General features: G+C 45.8%; 1 pseudogene; it reads left to right on the top strand.

Annotated features, from left to right (window-relative positions):
- LOC133552895 (potassium voltage-gated channel subfamily H member 5-like) overlaps nt 1-15000 on the top strand; it is a 58747-nt pseudogene that overhangs the window by 28055 nt on the left and 15692 nt on the right.

The following is a 15000-nucleotide window of genomic DNA, read 5'->3' as shown; positions in this document are numbered from 1 at the left end:
GAAGCCCAGACTTCCCTCTCCCCAGCCTCTTCCCGGGTGATCCCGAGGCGTTCCCAGGCCAGCCGGGAGACATAGTCTTTCCAACGTGTCCTGGGTCTTCCCTGTGGCCTCCTACTGGTTGGACGTGCCCTAAACACCTCCCTAGGGAGGCGTTCGGGTGGCATCCTGACCAGATGCCCGAGCCACCTCATCTGGCTCCTCTCGATGTGGAGGAGCAGCGGCTTTACTTTGAGTTCCTCCCGGATGGCAGAGCTTCTCACCCTATTTCCGCCGCACGGCGGAGGAAACTCATTTCGGCCGCTTGTACCCGTGATCCTATCCTTTCGGTCATGACCCAAAGCTCATGACCGTAGGTGAGGATGGGAACGTAGCTCAACCGGTAAATCAGCTCCTTCTTCACCACAACGGATCGGTACAACGTTCGCATTACTGAAGACGCCGCACCGATCCGCCTGTCAATCTCACCATCCACTCTTCCCCCACTCGTGAACAAGACTCCTAGGTACTTGAACTCCTCCACTTGGGGCAGGGTCTCCTCCCCAACCTGGAGATGGCATGCCACCCGTTTCCGGGCGAGAACCATGGACTCGGACTTGGAGGTGCTGATTCTCATTCAGGTTGCTTCACACTCGGCTGCGAACCGATCCAGTGAGAGCTGAAGATACCGGCCAGATGAAGCCATCAGGACCACATCATCTGCAAAAAGCAGATACCTAATCCCGCGGCCACCAAACCGGAACCCCTCAACGCCTTGACTGCGCCTAGAAATTCTGTCCATAAAAGTTATGAACAGAATCGGTGACAAAGGGCAGCCTTGGCGGAGTCCAACCCTCACTGGAAACGTGATATATATATATGTCTATTATATTATATCTATATATATAATGTGTAAATATTTCAGCTACAATCGGTCGGAAGGCGGTGTACACCCTGGACAAGTCACCACCTCATCACAGGGCCAACACAGATAGACGGACAACATTCATACATGAGGGACCAGATAATGTTGCCAATCAACCTATCCCCAGGTGCATGTCTTTGGAAGTGGGAGGAAGCCGGAGTACCCGGAGGGAACCCACGCATTCACGGGGAGTGTGGATCAATACAGTTATATTTGATATTGTTACTATGGTACACTTTTAGTCTACTTTATACCTTCATTATCCTTTCCGTCCTTACACTTTCCATCCTTTGTTACTGAGTTACTGTGTGGAACAATTTCCCTTGTGGATCAATACAGTTTGTCTAAGTCAGGGGTCACCAACGCGGTGCCCGCGGGCACCAGGTAGCCCGTAAGGACCAGATGATTCGCCCGCTGGCCTGTTCTAAAAATAGCTGAAATAGCAGCACTTACCAGTGAGCTGCCTCTATTTTTTAAATTGTATTTATTTACTAGCAATTCTAAGAGAGACAAAACTCAAATAGAATTTGAAAATCCAAGAAAATATTTTAAAGACTTGGTCTTCACTTGTTTAAATAGATTCATTATTTTTTTTACTTTGCTTCTTGTAACTTTCAGAAAGACAATTTTAGAGAAAAAATACAACCTTAAAAATGATTTTAGGATTTTTAAACACATATACTTTTTTACCTTTTAAATTCCTTCCTCTTCTTTCCTGACAATTTAAATCAATGTTCAAGTTTTTTTTATTATTATTGTGAACTATAATAAATACATTTTAATTTAATTCTTCATTTTAGCTTCTGTTTTTTCGAAGAAGAGTTTTTGTGAAATATTTCTTCGAATTTATGATTAAAATTAAAAAATATATATTCTGACAAATCTAGAAAATCTGTAGAATCAAATTTAAATCTTATTTTAAAGTCTTTCGAAATTTCTTTTAAAATTTTTGTTCTGGAAAATCTACAAGAAATAATGATTTGTTTTTGTTAGAAATATAGCTTGGTCCAATTTGTTGTATATTATAACAAAGTGCAGATTGGATTTTAACCTATTTAAAACATGTCATCAAAATTCTCAAATTAATTTTAATCAGGAAAAATTACTAATGATGTTATTGGACTTTTGTGCTCGTCACAATTTGTCCATTACAAACACCATGTTCAAACATAAGGGTGTCCATATGTGCACTTGGCACCAGGACACCCTAGGCCGCAGTTCCATGATCGACTTTGTAGTTGTGTCATCGGATTTGCGGCCTTATGTTTTGGACACTCGGGTGAAGAGAGGGGCGGAGCTTTCTACCGATCACCACCTGGTGGTGAGTTGGCTGCGATGGTGGGGGAGGATGCCGGACCGACCTGGCAGGCCCAAACGCATTGTGAGGGTCTGCTGGGAACGTCTGGCAGAGTCTCCTGTCAGAGAAAGTTTCAATTCCCACCTCCGGAAGAACTTCGAACATGTCACGAGAGAGGTGCTGGACATTGAGTCCGAGTGGACCATGTTCCGCACCTCTATTGTCGAGGCGGCTGATCGGAGCTGTGGCCGCAAGGTAGTTGGTGCCTGTCGGGGCGGCAATCCTAAAACCCCTTGGTGGACACCAGCGGTGAGGGATGGCGTCAAGCTGAAGAAGGAGTCCTATCGGGTCCTTTTGGCTCATAGGACTCCAGAGGCAGCAGACAGGTACCGACAGGCCAAGCGGTGTGCGGCTTCAGCGGTCGCTGAGGCAAAAACTCGGACATGGGAGGAGTTCGGGGAAGCCATGGAAAATGACTTCCGGATGGCTTCGAAGCGATTCTGGACCACCGTCCGCCGCCTCAGGAAGGGGAAGCAGTGCACTATCAACACCGTGTATGGTGCGGATGGTGTTCTGCTGACCTCAACTGCGGATGTTGTGGATAGGTGGAAGGAATACTTCGAAGACCTCCTCAATCCCACCAACACGTCTTCCTATGAGGAAGCAGTGCCTGGGGAATCTGTGGTGGACTCTCCTATTTCTGGGGCTGAGGTCGCTGAGATAGTTAAAAAGCTCCTCGGTGGCAAGGCCCCGGGGGTGGACGAGATCCGCCCGGAGTTCCTTAAGGCTCTGGATGCTGTGGGGCTGTCTTGGTTGACAAGACTCTGCAGCATCGCGTGGACATCGGGGGCGGTACCTCTGGATTGGCAGACCGGGGTGGTGGTTCCTCTCTTTAAGAAGGGGGACCGGAGGGTGTGTTCCAACTATCGTGGGATCACACTCCTCAGCCTTCCCGGTAAGGTTTATTCAGGTGTACTGGAGAGGAGGCTACGCTGGCTAGTCGAACCTCGGATTCAGGAGGAACAGTGTGGTTTTCATCCTGGTCGTGGAACTGTGGACCAGCTCTATACTCTCGGCAGGGTTCTTGAGGGTGCATGGGAGTTTGCCCAACCAGTCTACATGTGCTTTGTGGACTTGGAGAAGGCATTCGACTGTGTCCCTTGGGAAGTCCTGTGGGGAGTGCTCAGAGAGTATGGGGTATCGGACTGTCTTATTGTGGCAGTCCGCTCCCTGTACGATCAGTGCCAGAGCTTGGTCCGCAGTAAGTCGAACACATTTCCAGTGAGGGTTGGACTCCGCCAAGGCTGTCCTTTGTCACCGATTCTGTTCATAACTTTTATGGAGAGAATTTCTAGGCGCAGTCAAGGCGTTGAGGGGTTCCGGTTTGGTGACCTCAGGATTAGGTCTCTGCTTTTTGCAGAGGATGTGGTCCTGATGGCTTAATCTGTCCGGGATCTTCAGCTCTCACTGGATCAGTTTGCAGCTGAGTGTGAAGCGACTGGAATGAGAATCAGCACCTCCAAGTCCATGGTTCTCGCCCGGAAAAGGGTGGAGTGCCATCTCCGGGTTGGGGAGGAGACCCTGCCCCAAGTGGAGGAGTTCAAGTACCTAGGAGTCTTGTTCACGAGTGAGGGAAGTGTGGATCGTGAGATCGACAGGCGGATCGGTGCGGCGTCTTCAGTAATGCGGACGTTGTACCGATCCGTTGTGGTGAAGAAGGAACTGAGCCGGAAGGCAAAGCTCTCAATTTACCGGTCGATCTACGTTCCCATCCTCACCTATGGTCATGAGCTTTGGGTCATGACCGAAAGGATAAGATCACGGGTACAAGCGGCCGTAATGAGTTTCCTCCGCCGTGTGGCGGGGCTCTCCCTTAGAGATAGGGTGAGAAGTTCTGCCATCCGGGAGGAACTCAAAGTAAAGCCGCTGCTCCTCCACATCGAGAGGAGCCAGATGAGGGTGTTCGGGCATCTGGTCAGGATGCCACCCGAACGCCTCCCTAGGGAGGTGTTTAGGGCACGTCCAACCGGTAGGAGGCCACGGGGAAGACCCAGGACACGTTGGGAAGACTATGTCTCCCGGCTGGCCTGGGAACGCCTCGGGATCCCCCTTGAAGAGCTAGACGAAGTGGCTGGGGAAAGGGAAGTCTGGGTTTCCCTGCTTAGGCTGTTGCCCCCGCGATCCGACCTCGGATAAGCGGAAGAAGATGGATGGATGGATGGATTATATAATTATTATTATTTATTTTTTTAAAGATTCAAATTAGCTAGTTATTCTATTTTTTTTTTTTGGTTGAACTTTGAATTTTAAAGAGTCGAAATTGAAGATAAACTATGTTTCAAAATTTAATTGTAATTTTTTTCGTGTTTTCTCCTCTTTTAAACCGTTCAATTAAGTGTTTTTTTCATCATTTATTCTGTACAAAAAACCTTCCGTAAAAGGAAAAAAAAAATGTACGGCGGAATGACAGACAGAAATACCCATTTTTTTAATATACATATAGATGTATTTATTAAAGGTAAATTGAGCAAATTGGCTATTTATGGCAATTTATTTAAGTGTGTATCAAACTGGTAGCCCTTCACATTAATCAGTACCCAAAAAGTAGCTTTTGGTTTCAAAAAGGTTGGTGACCCCTGGTCTAAGTCTATAAGTCTAAGCCTAAGTCAGCTGAATAAGGATAAGAAAATTGTAATTGTTGATATTTAATTGCAGAAAAAGCCCAAAGTTGATATATAAAATTAAATAAAAAAAGGACTTTCTTCAGTATGAAATATCCAGATGAAGATGTGTGATTTGTCTTTACCTTCTCTATCGCAGCGCTGTTGTACGCCACCATCTTCGGCAACGTGACCACCATCTTCCAGCAGATGTACACCAACACAAACCGCTACCATGAGATGCTGAACAACGTGCGTGACTTCCTTAAGCTCTACCAGGTTCCCAAAGGTCTCAGCGAGAGGGTCATGGACTTCATCGTCTCCACTTGGGCCATGTCTAAGGGCATCGACACAGACAAGGTATCGTTGCTCTTCATGATTAAAAGGTGAAGCAAGTGAAGTGTGAGAAGGAATAGCTTGGGAGCTAACACAGAATAGGTGAACCGTACATATACTGTAACTAGTAGGCCCCATTCGTCGCAGTTTACCTGACACATGAAACATGACAAATTGGGTGTTTTGCACTATCTACTTTAGCTACCAGACAGCAGTAGAGTGGTTATAATCTTCAAATGTGTTTTATGGCAATTATAACTGTGACTAAAGCGTCAATTGCTATATAGCGTGGCACTTAGTTTTGTGCCGATACCAATGTTTTGATATTGGTACCGAAATGTATCGGCAAAACTAAATTGGCCCTAGTGTGTGAATGTTGTCTGTCTATCTGTGTTGGGCCTGTGATGAGCTGGTAACTTGTCCAGGGTGTATCCCGCTTTCCGCCCGAATGCAGCTGAGATAGGCTCCAGCACCCCCCGCGACTCTGAAAGGGACAAGCGGTAAAAAGGGAGGGATGGATGTATTTCGCTACTTCCCAAAATAAAAGGGACCAAAAAAAAGGCACTATTGGCTTTATTTTAACATTAAATTGTCAAGATCTGTTACCTGGATCATGTTTTGTTTAGTTAAAGCATACTTGCCAACCCCCCCGGATTTTCCGGGAGACTCCCAAAATTCAGCGCCTCTCCCGAAAACCACCCGGAAGAAATTCTCTCCTGAAAATCTCCCGAAATTTAGCAGGAGCTGAAGGCCACACCCCCTCCAGCTCAAACATGCACAGTTCGAAGCTTGAAAAGGAGGATTGTAGTCGGATCTGAAGGCATTTAAAGTCATTTTTAAAAACGACTGCTAATCCTCCTCCTTTTCGACCAGACGACCGGGGAGAATTAAAGTAGGAACACACCGGAGGCAGAAGTTCATTAAGAGTGGCGGACTCACCAGTTCTCAGCCATGTTTCCGTCACACAGAGGAAGTCAAGTCTGCGGGAAGTGAAGAAATCCTTAAGGATAAACGTTTTGTTTGTCAAAGATCTTGCGTTCACAAGACCGAACCTGGCGGGGGCCAGCAAGTCCAAGGGAGCAGCTAATCCAGGTGGGGCCCGACACACAGCCTGGAGGTGGCGGGGAGATGAGCCACGAAGCGGAAAAGTTAGGCAGGAATCCGGCCAGGTGAAAAATCTGAATGGGATGTCGAAAAACCAACGTCGAAGTTGATCATATCAGTGGGAGAGGGGCAAAGATCCAACAGTGTTTGGCGGTCATACTCAAGCAGTGAGCTGACAGAGACGAAAATAGATGCAAACAACACAAAAACGAACAGAGCTGACAGCGAGAGACGGCCGGCCAAAGCACATACTAGGGCCATCTTCTGGAAACTCGGAAGTGACGTAACTCAAATAGAGAAAGGTAATTGTTGTTGTTTTTTTCAGTAACCAGCAAGCACAGTGAAGTTAGTAGATAGAATAACTGGGTTTTTATTACTGTGTATTTGATAGGTGCCATCTGAAATTCAACTATTTATTTTATTTATATATATAATACAATAAATATATATAGCTAGAATTCACTGAAAGTGAAGTATTTCATACATACATACATATATGTATATATATATATATATATATATATATATACATATATATATATATATATATATATATATATATACATATATATATATATATATATATATACATATATATATATATATATATATATCCATCCATCCATCCATTTACTACCGCTTATTCCCTTTTGGGGTCGCGGGGGGCGCTGGCGCCTATCTCAGCTACAATCGGGTGGAAGGCGGGGTACACCCTGGACAAGTCGCCACCTCATCGCAGGGCCAACACAGATAGACGGACAACATTCACACTCACATTCACACACTAGGGCCAATTTAGTGTTGCCAATCAACCTATCCCCAGGTGAATGTCTTTGGAGGTGGGAGGAAGCCGGAGTACCCGGAGGGAACCCACGCATTCACGGGGAGAACATGCAAACTCCACACAGAAAGATCCCGAGCCTGGATTTGAACCCAGGACTGCAGGAATTTTGTATTGTGAGGCAGACGCACTAACCCCTCTCCCACCGTGAAGCCCTTATATATATATATATATATATATATATATATATATATATATATATATATATATATATATATATATATATATATATATATATATATATATATATATATATATATATATATATATATATATATATATATATATACACACACACACACACACACAGTGGGCCAAAAAAGTATTAAGTCAGCCACCGATTGTGCAAGTTCTCCCACTTAAAATGATGTAATTTTCATCATAGGTACACTTCAACTGTGAGAGACAGAATGTGGAAAAAAAAAATCTAGGAATTCACATTGTAGGAATTTTAAAGAATTTATTTGTAAATTATGGTAGAAAATAAGTATTGGTCAACCATTCAAAGCTTTCATTGATGGAAGGAGGTTTTGGCTCAAAATTTCACTATACATAGCCCCATTCATTCTTTCCTTAACACGGATCAGTTGTACTGTCCCCTTAGCAGAAAAACAGCCCCAAAGCATGATGTTTCCACCCCCATGCTTCACAGTAGGTATGGTGCTCTTGGGATGCAACTCAGTATTCTTCTTCCTCCAAACACAACGAGTTGAGTTTATACCAAAATGGATACATGGATGATACAGCAGAGGATTGGGAGGATGTCATGTGGTCAGATGAAACCAAAATATAACTTTTTGGTATAAACTCAACTCGTCGTGTTTCGATTAAGAAGAATACTGAGCTAAGCACCTCTGGCAGAACGTCTCTTCAATGTTTAAAGCTTCAATTTTATTGTAAGGTTTGTTGTATATTGTTGGTCGTGTCACTTTACCAGAACAGAGTGACTGTACGATGGGTGATGAGCAAAGAAGACATTTTCGAAAAATAGGAATCGATTTGGATTCGGAATGATAAAGAATCGCAATTTGAATGTGAATTGATATTTTTGTACACCCCAAGTAGCGATGCTACAGCTGATTTATTGTAAGCGACGTGTCTTAGCGAGGGCCACTTTATGTTGCAATGCACGGTACTTTGAAAATAAATCATAAGTCATCGAGTTTCTTGCGGTTTACTTTATTAACAATGTCAAAACACGTGATTTAATACACAACATTTAATTTTTCGCAAAAAAAAGCTACAAGGGACGTAACGTATGTGTGGGAGGATTTAGTTAAACACAACACACAATAGGGTCAAAAAATTTAATTTTTCACTTTGGTTTTTCTATCTTTTTGTGGTTTGTAACATGAAAACCGTTGACTTGCTCTAGAATTTAAATGGTAAGTTTCTGTTGTCTTTGTAATCCGCCATGAACCAGGAAGTAGCAGACGGAAAGAAAAGCTAATAAAAAATAGACCTCTCAGGGATATTTTTCACTTTTGTACACTTTTACGTTCTTAGGAATAATTCTGCCTGCCCAAGTTTCCAAAATTGTTCTATATCATACAAACCAGGAAAAAGCCTGTAAGCTGGTTTGGATTTTTTTCCTATTCAATAAATTAATGTCCAGAGAAAACTAACTTTAAGTATTTATTTGAGTACTCAAATAACATTGTTTTATGTAGGAGAAAGGTTTTTCGCTGCAACGGAAAGAAAGAAGGCAAAGAGGAAGAGCGAGAGAAAGAGCGTAAGAGGCAAAGAACTCTACCAGGACTTTATAGCGTTTCGGAATGAAAGAGGAGAGCGAAATGTCTCCTTCTAGGAGGGGGAAGAAGATGGGCGTATACAAACTCTATCTGATTGTGGACATGAATGTTTTGTTAAAGCATCGGGTAATTTGGTTATTACGACATCACCCATTAAAGAAACCCATTTGGATTGTAACCTTTTGACCTAAATACAAATAGAAAATACATTCGTGATCACCCAACCTCACACTGCAAATACTGAAATCTAAGTAAGGTTAAATACCGTATTTCCTTGAATTGCCGCCGGGGCGCTAATTAATTTAAAACCTCTTCTCACTCCTGCGCTTACCAAAGGCATGCGGTAAAAGTAAGCATGTGCTAATTATTTTAAAACCTCTTCTCACTCCGGCACTTACCAAAGGCATGCAGTAAAAAATTGAGTGTGATGTAAGCTTGGACCTTAAATCCTACTGAATAGCTCTTAATCTTCTTCCCTTTATGCAATTTCAAATTACCGGTATTGAAATCCGCCTCCTCCATTATGAAAATGATGACAGGGGAAGTGTCACTCGTGACGTCACAAGTTTGACCAGGCGGTAATACTAAGCATGCCCTAATTATTTTGCAAAGCGAGTTTGACCCGGCAGTAATTCAAGGCAGGCACATACTATATGCCCTGTGGCAATTCAAAGAAATACGGTATCTCAAAAAGGGTGATATTTGCTTATTTTCAAACTGATAATTGCTCTCACTAAGCAGATTTTATGTTAAGAGTGTTTACTTGTTTTAAGGGTATTGGATCTAAATGATCTCAGTAAGATATTACAGCTTGTTGCTGAGTTTTAATGACCTATATTGAGTAAAACATGCTTGAAACTAGAATATCAACTGTTGCAAAGCTGTGTCATCAACACTCACAAGTATAAAACTACTTTTTTTAAGTAATAATTTTTTATTTCAAGCATGAAAAAAAAAAATCATGACTTTGACACAAATGTGTCCCCTAATTAAAACGGATGACGGCCAAATGGACTTTGCAGTTTTATTTTCAATTAAACGATAGAAAATACGTACTCATTTGGTAGTACAGTTGGCACAGTACTGTAAACTGACTATTTAAACATTTAACATGTGACATTTCTAACAATTTTGAACAGAAATACTTCATGCGCGGTATATATGGAGCCAGGCCCGGAGGTGGGGCACGATGGCGAGCGCCTGGTGGCCGGGCCTGTTCCCATGGGGCCCGGCCGGGCACAGCCCGAAGAGGCAACGTGGGTCACCCCTCCAATGGGCTCACCACCCATAGCAGGGGCCATAGAGGTCGGGTGCATTGTGAGCTGGGCGACAGCCGAAGGCAGGGCACTTGGCGGTCCGATCCTCGGCTACAGAAGCTAGCTCTTGGGACGTGGAACGTCACGTCACTGGGGGGGAAAGAGCCTGAGCTAGTGCGCGAAGTCGAGAAATTCCGGCTGGATATAGTCGGACTCACTTCGACGCACAGCAAGGGCTCTGGAACCACTTCTCTCGAGAGGGATTGGACCCTCTTCCACTCTGGCGTTGCCGGCAGTGAGAGGCGACGGGCTGGGGTGGCAATTCTTGTTTCCCCCCGGCTCAAAGCCTGTACGTTGGAGTTCAACCCGGTGGACGAAAGGGTAGCCTCCCTCCGCCTTCGGGTGGGGGGACGGGTCCTGACTGTTGTTTGTGCTTATGCACCAAACAGCAGTTCAGAGTACCCACCCTTTTTGGGAACACTCGAGGGAGTACTGGAAAGTGCCCCCCCGGGTGATTCCTTTGTCCTACTGGGAGACTTCAACGCTCACGTTGGCAACGACAGTGAAACCTGGAGAGGTGTGATTGGGAAGAATGGCCGCCCGGATCTGAACCCGAGTGGTGTTTTGTTATTGGACTTTTGTGCTCGTCACAGTTTGTCCATAACAAACACCATGTTCAAACATAAGGGTGTCCATATGTGCACTTGGCACCAGGACACCCTAGGCCGCAGTTCCATGATCGACTTTGTAGTTGTGTCATCGGATTTGCGGCCTCATGTTTTGGACACTCGAGTGAAGAGAGGGGCGGAGCTTTCTACCGATCACCACCTGGTGGTGAGTTGGCTGCGATGGTGGGGGAGGATGCCGGACAGACCTGGGAGGCCCAAACGCATTGTGAGGGTCTGCTGGGAACGTCTGGCAGAGTCTCCTGTCAGACAAAGGTTCAATTCCCACCTCCGGAAGAACTTTGAACATGTCACGAGGGAGGTGCTGGACATTGAGTCCGAGTGGACCATGTTCCGCACCTCTATTGTCGAGGCGGCAGATCGGAGCTGTGGCCGCAAGGTAGTTGGTGCCTGTCGGGGCGGCAATCCTAAAACCCCTTGGTGGACACCAGCGGTGAGGGATGCCGTCAAGCTGAAGAAGGAGTCCTATCGGGTCCTTTTGGCTCATAGGACTCCGGAGGCAGTGGACAGGTACCGACAGGCCAAGCCGTGTGCAGCTTCAGCGGTCGCGGAGGCAAAAACTCGGACATGGGAAGAGTTCGGGGAAGCCATGGAAAACGACTTCCGGACGGCTTCGAAGCGATTCTGGACCACCGTCCGCCGCCTCAGGAAGGGGAAGCAGTGCACTACCAACACCGTGTATGGTGCGGATGGTGTTCTGCTGACCTCGACTGCGGATGTTGTGGATAGGTGGAAGGAATACTTCGAAGACCTCCTCAATCCCACCAACACGTCTTCCTATGAGGAAGCAGTGCCTGGGGAATCTGTGGTGGACTCTCCTATTTCTGGGGCTGAGGTCGCTGAGGTAGTTAAAAAGCTCCTCGGTGGCAAGGCCCCAGGGGTGGACGAGATCCGCCCGGAGTTCCTTAAGGCTCTGGATGCTGTGGGGCTGTCTTGGTTGACAAGACTTTGCAGCATCGCGTGGACATCGGGGGCGGTACCTCTGGATTGGCAGACCGGGGTGGTGGTTCCTCTCTTTAAGAAGGGGGACCGGAGGGTGTGTTCCAACTATCGTGGGATCACACTCCTCAGCCTTCCCGGTAAGGTTTATTCAGGTGTACTGGAGAGGAGGCTACGTCGGATAGTCGAACCTCGGATTCAGGAGGAACAGTGTGGTTTTCGTTCTGGTCGTGGAACTGTGGACCAGCTCTATACTCTCGGCAGGGTTCTTGAGGGTGCATGGGAGTTTGCCCAACCAGTCCACATGTGCTTTGTGGACTTGGAGAAGGCATTCGACCGTGTCCCTCGGGAAGTCCTGTGGGGAGTGCTCAGAGAGTATGGGGTATCGGACTGTCTTATTGTGGCGGTCCGTTCCCTGTACGATCAGTGCCAGAGCTTGGTCCGCATTGCCGGCAGTAAGTCGAACACATTTCCAGTGAGGGTTGGACTCCGCCAAGGCTGTCCTTTGTCACCGATTCTGTTCATAACTTTTATGGACAGAATTTCTAGGCGCAGTCAAGGCGTTGAGGGGTTCCGGTTTGGTAACCGCAGGATTAGGTCTCTGCTTTTTGCAGATGATGTGGTCCTGATGGCTTCATCTGACCGGGATCTTCAGCTCTCGCTGGATCGGTTCGCAGCCGAGTGTGAAGCGACCGGAATGAGAATCAGCACCTCCAAGTCCGAGTCCATGGTTCTCGCCCGGAAAAGGGTGGAGTGCCATCTCCGGGTTGGGGAGGAGACCCTGCCCCAAGTGGAGGAGTTCAAGTGCCTAGGAGTCTTGTTCACGAGTGAGGGAAGAGTGGATCGTGAGATCGACAGGCGGATCGGTGCGGCGTCTTCAGTAATGCGGACGTTGTACCGATCCGTTGTGGTGAAGAAGGAGCTGAGCCGGAAGGCAAAGCTCTCAATTTACCGGTCGATCTACGTTCCCATCCTCACCTATGGTCATGAGCTTTGGGTCATGACCGAAAGGATAAGATCACGGGTACAAGCGGCCGAAATGAGTTTCCTCCGCCGTGTGGCGGGTCTCTCCCTTAGAGATAGGGTGAGAAGCTCTGCCATCCGGGAGGTACTCAAAGTAAAGCCGCTGCTCCTTCACATCGAGAGGAGCCAGATGAGGTGGTTCGGGCATCTGGTCAGGATGCCACCCGAACGCCTCCCTAGGGAGGTGTTTAGGGCACGTCCAACCGGTAGGAGGCCACGGGGAAGACCCAGGACACGTTGGGAAGACTATGTCTCCCGGCTGGCCTGGGAACGCCTCGGGATCCCCCCGGAAGAGCTAGACGAAGTGGCTGGGGAGAGGGAAGTCTGGGTTTCCCTGCTTAGGCTGTTGCCCCCGCGACCCGACCTCGGATAAGCGGAAGAAGATGGATGGATGGATAATTGACTGAAAGAGCATGCTCTTGGTGTGATGATGTCATGTTATCGATGGAAAAATAAATGTTTATACCATGTGATTTGCCTGATCGGCAAGGAGACCCTGAGAGTAACAAGCTGTTGCCTTGTTGCAATTCCATTAAGAACAATATATTAGTTTTGAGTACAAGTTTGCTGGTTTCAAGAAATGTAATGCCGAGCGCATATCATTAAGTCAAGATAAAGGCACTAGCATTTACCGTATTTTTTTGGAATATAAGTCGCTCCGGAGTATAAGTCGTACCTGCTGAAAATGCATAATAAAGAAGGAAAAAAACATATATAAGTCGCATTTTTGGGGGACATTTATTTGATAAAACCCAACACCAAGAACAGACATTTGAAAGGCAATTTAAAATAAATAAAGAATAGTGAACAACAGGCTGAATAAGTGTACGTTATATGACGCATAAATAAACAACTGAGAAGGTGCCTGGTATGTTAACGTAACATATTATGGTAAGAGTCATTCAAATAACTATAACATGTAGAACATGCCATACCTTTACCAAACAATCTATCACTCCTATATGCTAAATACCATTAAATCTTATACGTCTAGTCTCTTACGTGAATGAGCTATATAATATTATTTGATATTTAACGGTAATGTGTTAATAATTTCACACATAAGTCGCTCCTGAGTATAAGTCGCACCCCCGGCCAAAGTATGGAAAAAAACTGCGACATATAGTCCGAAAAATACGGTACTTAATTTAAGACTATTTTTCAACATATTGAGCAAAAAGGTCTCATATTTTTTTCCTACCAAGAAAAGTGCACTTGTTATTAGTGAGAATATTCTTATTTAAGGTATTTTTGGTTCATTGAAGTTAGCTCATTTGACTTCTTTTGGAAAGTCTTGACAAGCCAAATTTTCTTGTTCTATTGGCAGATAATTTTGCTTAGTTCAAATAAAATACCGCTCATTTTTGTATTTTTTTCTTGTTTTTGAACACTGACTTTTTGCAGTGCACAGCAATGTTTGTCCTATTCACGGAGAAGGTGGGGGTTTGGAGGTATCCCCAGCAAGCCCCAAGAAAGTGTACGGGGTCATAAAAGTGTCTCATCTCAGGCCAATGCAGTGTAGACAACGCCGGACACACAATTTGTGGTTCAGACCAGAGATGACAAAAATTTAAGGCAAAAAAAATAAAACGATATTTTTGATTTTTCTTTTTTTTTTTTGCTTGACTAAACTGTCTTGAACTGTTCCATCTGACCCAGAATCAAAAATAATACATTGTATGTCCTTTCGAATGAACCAGAAAGTAGCTTGCTAGTTAAGTTAAGTGACACTTGTATATATTGTTTGGCAGGTGCTGTCCATTTGTCCCAAAGACATGCGTGCAGACATCTGCGTGCACCTGAACAGGCAGGTGTTCAACGACCACCCCGCCTTCCGCCTGGCCAGCGACGGCTGCCTGCGCTCTCTGGCCGTGGAGTTCCAAACCACGCACTGTGCGCCGGGCGACCTCATCTTCCACATCGGCGAGAGCGTGGACACCCTGTGCTTCGTGGTGTCCGGCTCCCTGGAGGTCATCCAGGACGATGAGGTCATCGCCATTCTGGGTAAGACCTTTTACCTCAACCTTTTCAAAAGGACCCCAATGATGGTCTGGGTGTGTTGCAGGTAAGGGAGACGTGTTCGGGGATGTCTTCTGGAAAGACAGCACCTTGGCGCGAGCGTGCGCCAACGTGCGGGCGTTGACCTACTGCGACCTGCATGTCATCAGGAGGGACGCCCTCATGAGGGTGCTGGAGTTTTACACTG

The sequence above is a fragment of the Nerophis ophidion genome, linkage group LG05 (assembly GCF_033978795.1).
Source record: "Nerophis ophidion isolate RoL-2023_Sa linkage group LG05, RoL_Noph_v1.0, whole genome shotgun sequence".
NCBI lineage: Eukaryota > Metazoa > Chordata > Actinopteri > Syngnathiformes > Syngnathidae > Nerophis > Nerophis ophidion.
Note: the sequence above shows the minus strand (reverse complement) of the source record. Positions and strands in the feature narration are given on the sequence as shown.